This window comes from Castor canadensis, chromosome 8 (genome assembly GCF_047511655.1).
Source record: "Castor canadensis chromosome 8, mCasCan1.hap1v2, whole genome shotgun sequence".
Taxonomy (NCBI): Eukaryota; Metazoa; Chordata; class Mammalia; order Rodentia; family Castoridae; genus Castor; species Castor canadensis.
This window is the reverse complement of record NC_133393.1, coordinates 38,129,016-38,138,206: the sequence shown is the minus strand read 5'-3', so window position 1 is coordinate 38,138,206 and position 9,191 is coordinate 38,129,016.

The following is a 9,191-nucleotide window of genomic DNA, read 5'->3' as shown; positions in this document are numbered from 1 at the left end:
TTAGCAGTCACTACGGCCTATAGAACTTTTTTCAATGAAGAAGGTAGTGTTTATACTATCTCAAAAATGGGCATCGAACAATCAATTTAGGAGCACGGGTGGTGGGTATCATGGTGGACAGGCACCAAAGCTATATTTTCTCATCTGTCCTGTGGACGCATTGGGACTGTGGAACAAGTGATGTGGAATTAATGGTGCAACAGCTGTACAGACAATCTGACACACCCAGTTCTGGAAAGAACACATCACTTGTGCTCGTTTGATGAGCTTGTCACATTCTAATCCCTCTCCCCATCCTGTTTCAATTTTGGGAAACTTGTACCTGCTGGTGTCAGCAATTCCGATCCCTAAACAGGATCGGGCACTTACTACAAAACAGCCTTCTCTTTCTATTTATTGTGTGGACTCGGGGTTTAGGGAAAAAAGGCAGGTGAAGTGCAGACGCTAACCCCTCAAGAACTGTCTTAAGGACGTTTATTTTTCCCCCTTTTTAAATAATTTTACACTTTTTAGTATCTATTTCAGAGTCCTATTTAAAACTATTTATTAGTGAATACCTGAGACAAGGTCATTGACATTACAATTCTTCAACGGTTCATGATAATGTGGTTTATACTGTGCCTTAATAGTAATGCTATTTAAGATATTTATTTTTAAGTTTTACTATGCTGCACTCTAAAGAAAGGAACTTTAGATGTGACACTGTAAAATTATGTATTCATCTCATGGCATAAATTATTTAGTAGGTCTAGATGTAGCATATTAAATATTAGCCTATTCAACTGAAGATGTTGACTTGGATTTATTTAAGTTCATATGTGCACTGTATAAGAGAGTACTCTTACATGAACACATTTTAGTTTGTTTTAGTCTTGAGATTTTTTTTAAACAAGCTACATTGCTAGTTTCATGCTTCCTTCTCTGATTTTTGCTTGTGTAGGTCTCATTTATCAGTAACTCATAACTTTAACACTATTCTTATGTAGTTTATATAGTTTTAAAATGCTGCTTTACATTTCTCTTCTGAAACTGCAATACTTGCAATTTTTATTCTTAAACTAAATTGAATACTATTTTACACTGTATTGGATTTTTATACTTGAACAATTTCATACAAGGGAAGACAGGTTAGCATTTTTATGGATTTTTCTCCATTATCACTGGATTTAAGTATTCCCATACTAGACAGTGTTATGTAATGTAAACATGACTCTCCTGTGCAAATTATTTATTCATTGTGTATATTGCTTTATAACATTTCAGATCTTCTAATCTATTCACTTGTATTAAATATAATTTTTAAAAACTCCTGTGGCATTGTTTCTAATTTTGTAGTAAAGGTGAATGATTTCTCTTTTTAACTATCAGTAATAGCCATGTAGCTTTTTCCATGAGTGTGAAACTCTCCAGAGGCCCTGTTGTTACCTTTAAAATAAATCTCATAAATAACTACCTTGTACTTAGCAAATGAGACAGGTATTCCTCACAACTGAACCCTGGAGGACCATTAATATCACTGAAAACTGGTTGGTTAAAGATGGTTTGTAAGGAGTGGGTTATAGTGAGTACCAGTCAGTTAGAAGCTGGATCAGCCCAATGGGGCTTGGGTCAGGTAAACTGAGGGTTGTGGCTAGATTGTACTACTTTCTAGCAATGTGAGTGGAACAAGTTGCTTTTTGTAAGGGTTGTTTTTTTTTTTTATGGATTTCTCAGTTATATTGGGACAATGATACCAATCTCACATGGTCATTTAAAAATTAAGTAAAATAAAGAATACCAACTACTACTTACAAAGCTAAATATTTAGTAAGTAAGTATGTACTAGTAATTACTGTAATTTCCAAGGAGGAAGTCACCTATGGAGATGTTTTCACTTTTTATTTTCTAATAAGTTATGTGTTAGAACATCAAGTGAATGACCGTCATATTGATTGTCTTAAAGTGTATGCTAATTATAGAATGGAGTATTTGTTGATCTCTTGGTCCTAATAGTTCTTAAATCCATGATACATCATTTCATGAATTTCACTAGACTTCATAATTACAAACAACAGAAAACTGTGGTAACAGATTCCGTGTCACACTGCTTTATAGTTATCATTCCATTTAGAGCCATCACAATTTCAAACTTTAATTACTTTTAATTTTCTAAGGAAACAGAGATACTAGTTTATCCCTAGAGAGAGGCATTATTGTACCCCAAGGTGTTATATAGGATCAGTAAAATAATTTCTAAGCTACTTAACTTAGTCAATGCACCAGTGACTATTTTATTCCAAAAGACATGTTTTAATTTTTCAGATTTATGAAAGGTCACTTTTGTCCTCAACAAGCCATTTATTGCCGAACTTGAAATGAAGCAGTATTTGATTTATTGATCAAAAATAGGTCAGACAATTCTGGGAAAAGCTTGTCCAAAATAGCTATATTCAGGAAAGCCAAATGTCTACCTACCCTCACTATACCTTCTCAGGAATGTTTCCTGATTCGTAGTAATAACAGTATCAGCAGTTATAGAAAAAAAGCAAGATTGTTACTTAGTAATACAAAGGCATAAATTTTTAAAAAAAGAATAAAAGTTTTTAATATCAAGAGAAGACAGAAGCTGTGACAAAGTCTTCATTGGTCTGGCAGGATGCAGGTATTTGTAGAGTTGAGATACCCAAGGTTTTGGGTGAGTCCTGATTTCATTACATACTAGTCAGGTGATCTTAACCCTCTCTAGATGGGTAAAGTGTGAGTTACTAGTAGCCACCACAGTTGCCCTGTCTCTCTGGTTGTACTGATTAAATGAGTACAGTGGAGATGGCTTGTCTTCTCTGAAACGCATGTTGAAATTCACTCTTCGTTAAATGAGATATTAAGAGGTGGAGCCAGGTGGGATCTTTAAAAGGTAATTAGGGCTCTGACTTCATGAATGGATGAATCCATTCATGCAATTAATGGATTAAGGGGTTAGTGAGATAGCTCAAGAGTGGGTCAGTCATAAAAAGGCCACTTTGGCTAGGCCTTTTGTGCACTCCATATTTCTCACCATGATTGGCCCAGGACTCTGTCAGCAAGAAGGTCATCAACAGATGCAGCCCCTTGATGCTGGACCAGAACCCAAATCAACATGTTTTCTTTATCACTTACCCATGTGGGGGCCGGGTGAAGCTCAATGGTAGAGAGCTAGCTTTGAGTGCCAGGTCACAAGTTCCCAGTGCTTAGCACTGAAAAAAAAAAAAAAAAAAGGAAAACTTCAGCTTCAACCTACTTAGTCTGTAGTGTTGTGTTATTATTGAAAATGGAGTAAGACAATAAATTGATTAATAAGAAAGCATATTAGAAGTTCTGAAGTATTGGACAAATGGAAATTATTCTGAGGCAATTTATATATTAATTCAGTAACTGATTTCAGTTAGCTCATTAAATGACCATTCCAAAGAGGACAAAATTGCATTTCATGATGCTATGTTCACTCTATCCCAAACGAATCCCAGCTAAAGTTGTGGTACCATAACAGCAGCACAGAAATACATGGAAAGATGGAGCACTTTCCCAGCCACGGGAAGAAGCAGATAAGAATTTAGAATACATTTCTCTTACAGAGGCACTATATTTAGTGCTTTCCTCACTCCTGTCAAATATTGTTCTTAATTCCCTCTGAGGCTTAAAAGTGTTCATTAAGATGACAGCCTGAGGTTTGGAGGGGCAGAGGTGAAGAGGAACAAAAAAATAAATAAATGCATTTTCATGCTTACTTTTGTCCTCCCTTCTCCTTCAAGAGTTCCATCCAGGCTGTTTCCATGGAAATTCTAACTTTGTTTTGCTTAAGCACTTCGTACAGAAGAAATCTCATTTTGGGTATTTGATCTGAGTTGAATTTTAGAAATCCAATTATGATTTTAGCTAAATTGTTTAAATTTCAAGCTTGTAAATTTGAATATTCTTTTAATCAATATAATTATACATATTTATAGGGTAAAATATGATGTTTTGTTACATGTGTCTATTGGGTAATAATCAAGCCAAGGTAGCTAACATAACCATCACCTCAATAATTACCATTTCTTTGTGGTGAGAACATTCAAAATGCTCTCTTCTGGTTATTTTCAGAAATAGATTTTTGTTAATTGGAACCACCCCATTGTGCAACAGAACATCAGAATCATTCCTCCTATGTAACTGTGACTTTGTACCCGCTGACTAATCCCCCCATTCTACCTTTCTAGTTACCTGAGCCTTTCCAGTTACCTGAGGCTCAGTCTACCTGAGCCTTTGATAACTACCATTTATTTTTGTCACATCAATTTCTTAGATTCCATTTAAGAGTGAGATAATATGGTGTTTGTCCTTTGTGTCTGGCTTATTTCACTTAACAGAATGTCCTCCAGATTCATCCATGTTGTTGCAAATGACAGGATTTCATTCATCTTTAAGGCTGAATAGCATTCCACTATATATATATATATATATATATATATATATATATATATATATATACTTTTAAAATCCATTCATCTGTTAATGGACACTTAACCTGGTTCCATATCCTGGCTATTGTGAGTAGTGTTGCAGTAAACAGAAGTGCAGGTCTCTCTGGTAATACAGCGTTAGCTTGGCATACTTAGTGATGATATTGCTAGATCTAGTTTTAATTTGTGACTATAGTTTTAAGTACAGTCATGATTTAATGACGATAAAAATTCACATTCCCACCAGTGTATGTAAGAGCTCCAGTTTCTTCAGATCCTCACCAACTGTTGATTTTTGTCCTTTTGATAGTAGTCCTTCGCACTGAGAGGAAGTGGCATCTCATTGTGAATTTGACTTGCATTCCTCTGATGATAATTGAAGTTAAGCATTTTGTCGTACCCCTTATTGGAAGTTTCAAGTTTTCAAGCCCCAGTTGTACATCACAATAAGAAAGCAAAAGACAATGTATGTTGTAAGTCTTTTGAATTTCAGACCAGAAAAACGGTATGTATACTTTAATATAAATTAGCTCTGTGTTTGTTGCACAGTGTTTGGTCCTTCTTGACCAAATCCTCAGAGATAAAGTCTATAGAGTCTATTTCTTCTCTCCAGTTACTTTTCTCCCAGAAGACAAATGACATTGCTTGTATATAACCAGCATGCCAGCACTAAACTATTAATATATTTTGAGTGGATTGAAGAGTACACATTGTTTACCATTCTGCCACTGTTAGAGGTAATTCCAATTAAATTGTAACATGGATTAGGTACAAATCTTTATTTTTGTTTCATTTAATAGCTCATATAATGAATTCCTGAAAGGGAAAATATCTGAAACCAATTTCCAAAATCAGTTTTAAATACAAAGCATAGTTTTGCCAAGTAGAAATTTGTGTTTTAGCTCTATTTTTAAATGCTCTTTAAATGACAGGTATGAACTTGTTTACTTTTTAGATACTCTGGGCTCTGCCATGTGTCTTTGCAAAGGCCTCAAATGAGGCAAAAGAAATATGGGGATGCTGTTTGGAGAACCTTAAGTTATGCATTTTCCATTCTGCATTCACTTATATACATTTTGAAATTTCAGGAAAAAAGAGTATATTGAAGAATAAACTATCTTTTTTTTTCCTTTTGGCAGTACTGGGGTTTGAACTCTGGGCCTCAGGCTTACTAGGCAGACATGCTACCATTTGAGCCACTCCACCAGCCCTTTTTGTTTTGTTTGTGTTGGATATTTTTGAGATAGGATCTCATAAACTATCCACTCAGGCTGGCTTTGAACCTTGATCTTGCTGATCTCTGCCTCTTGAGTAGCTAGGATTGCAGGTGTGAGCCTCTAGCACTTTGCTAAGAATAGCTATCTTAAACTAACGAAAATGCCATTTTTTTTCAAAAACAGAGAACAGGATGGTAAAACAGATCCTGTTTGGGAGTTGATACCAGTGGGAGGGGGTAGGATATAAGGAAAGGGTATAGGAGGAAGAATATGGTGGAAATATTAAGTACTTATGTATGAAAATGGTAAAGTGAGACCTGTTGAAACTATTCCAGGAATGAGGGAATAAGGGAATGAGTGGGGGGGGCTAAAGGAGAATAGTAGAGGAGTGAATTTAACTATGATATATTGTAAGAACTTTTATAAATGTCACAATGTAGTCCCAGTACAACAATAATATGATAAAAAAAATAATAACAGGGTAGCTAAGGGTTAGCTAAGGTCAAAAATAAGCAGAAGAGGATGAGATGAAGGAGTGGGAGTCATGTGGACTAGATCATGTACGGGAGGCTGGTCGCTATGGAGGCTGTGTGAGGAGGCTGTGCTGCTCATTTGCTGAGTGACCAGAGACTTGACCTGCTGATGGGGTGTGGGGGGATCATTTAAAGCACAGTAATTACATATACAGTTTTCTTCTTCTTTTAATTAAATAAAAGACATTTAGGATAACAGCTGAGTTCTTTTAAATTTTTTATTTTTAATAAATAATCATTATATATATATTTATGGACTACAATGTGATGTTTTGATCTATGTATATGTTGGAATGATCAGTCAACAATATAATTAGCATATCATCTCACATACTTATCATTTCCTTGGGGTGCAAACATTTGAAATCCACTCCTTCTGCAACTTAGAAAATCATTATAATGGTAGTTGCTTTGCTGTGTAACACAGATTACAAGAATTTATTTTTCCTGTCTAATGGAAACTTTATACCCTTTGACCAACATTTCCCCTTTTCCTGACTACCACCCCTGCCATATACACCAGCCTCTGATACCCTCCATTCTACTCTTCACTCAGGTGAGTTGGACTTTTTTTTTTTTAAGTTTACAACTATAAGTGAGATCATGAAATATTAGTCTTTCTGTACCTGGATTTTTTTCACCTAATCTATGTCCTCTGGATTTATCCATGTTGTCAAAAATGACAGAATTTCATCCATTTTAAAGACTGAGTAGTATTTCATTGCGTATGTATTTCATTTTCTTTATCCATTTATCTGTTGACACTTAGACTGATTTCATATCTCTGCTAGTATGAATAGTCCTCCAAAGAATGTGGGGGTGCATACATCTCTTCAGCATACTGATTTCATTCCCTTTGGTCATATTCCCAGAAGTGGGATTACTGGATCATATGGTAATTCTGTGTTTAGTTAACAGCTGAGTTCTTGAACTATGTTTGCAAAGGTTTACACATTTTTTAAATGGAGTAGATTCATTATAACTGAAAAATTTTAGAAACAAATAATTCGAAAATTTACAAACAATTATGGTGCCTCCAGTGGGTTTAGAAAGGGTTATTAGGTCACGGACCTTAAACCTCTAGGGACAGGAAATACTGACATTATTATATTCTATCAATTGTCACTTCCCATTTTAAGCAGACAAGGGAGTAGAGAGGAAAGACTATGCTTGCTACAAGTATACTTTGCTTTGATGTATTAAAAAAGCATTTGTTACTGAGAAACTCAAGCTCTTACTGTGTGTATTTGCATGCACTCTGTCATCCGTGTCTCAACACTGGTCTGTTGATTGGCCTTTAGAGAAATCATGGGGAACTTGAGTGAGATGGGTCTGCATCCACTAGTCTATCCTACTGTGTCCCAGGTACTTGTATTTAATCCTCATAACAATGAAAGGTAGACAAAACTGTCCCCATTGTTCAGACAAAGAAAAGAGTGCAAAGGCTGTGCCTGAAGCCACAGTGTCAGGATAGTACAGAACCAGAATTTCAAGATGGGGTGTTCTATGACTTGGATCTAAAATGTTCCTCCAAAGGCCATATGCTAAAGTCTTGGTTGCAGCTGATGAGCTTTGGGGAAGTGATTGGATCATGAACGCTGTGACTTCAGCAGTGGATTGATCCACTGATGGGGTCATAATTAAATGGAAACTGTAAGAGGTGGGGCCTAGCTAAAGGGAGTGGGCCCCTGGGGATGTGTCCTTGGGGGCTATATCTTGTCGCAGCCCCCCTTCCTCTCTTCTCTCTCTCTCTTTTCTCTCTCTTTCTCTCTCTCTTTCTCTTTCTCTCATGCTCCCATTGCTGTGATGTTCTATTTTGCCTCAGGCCCAAAGCAATGGAACCAACCAACCATGGACCCAAACCTCTGAAACTGTGAGCCAAAATTAAATCCTTCCTTTTAAGTTGTTTTTGTTAGGTATTTTGTCAAAGCAATAGAAAGTTGACTGACACAGGGTAACTGGAACCGATGCTGTATGCACACCAGCTCACCATGCTGCTTCCTGTATCTCCTTTTGCTGGTAAACTCTATGAGCTTCCCTTGTTCTCAGCCACCAGTTCCTGTCTGAATCTCCCATTATACCTGAGCAGGCAACTGCTGACTTAGTGGAGGGAAAATTCCTGCATGGAGGTTTGAATTATAAGGGAAGAATAGAAACGGAAGAGTCCAGGGAACTTAAGAAGCCTTAGTGGTTGCCTGGAATGAGTTTGATTTATCCCCAGCCACAGGTGAATCTACTCTTTGAACATTAGCCTGGCTTCTAATTGTACGTTTTGTACTTGCTTATCATTGGAGACCATATTAAAAACTTCTTCTAATGCCAATTTTCTACACTCTGTCTCCTTCATCAAAAATATTTTCACAGCGCTCCGTATGCTCTGTCATCTGCCATGTTTGACAATGTATAACCAATGCCTGGTGGAAAGATAATATGTTGTGAAAGTGTCACTGCTCTGATGTGAAGGTAAAGCAAGAATCTGAATTCCCAGGAGGACTCAGAGGGTAACTGTGGTTTAGAACCTTACCTCACAGACCCTTTGGCTTAGGGCGCTCTTTGGCAGCTCTTGCTTTCATTTTGTACCATCATTCTGTGCCACAGGTGCATATTTGAGAAGAAATATTGGTTGTAATTAGCATCAAATTGAACCATTGTTCAGCCCTTTAAGAATCTATATTTTGGCTACCACCTACTGAGCATCCAATTGTGCTACACACTGAATACATTATCTTAAATGTATTAAACTCCATAGTAGGCTGAATATATATCATCCTCATTTATAGAAAGGCTAATGTAGTCCACCCAAAGTCACAACTCTGGGTGGCAGAACTCTGAGTAGCAATCCATAGACTGCCATTGGATTATTTTAGCAATCTTTTTTCTATGTCCCTTAAGAATTGTCTCAGAAATTCTAAGGAGAGCTTAATAAATGAATCTTCACTTCTGGGGCCAAAACCAAATGTGAGGACCCCCAAAGGCAAGTTATG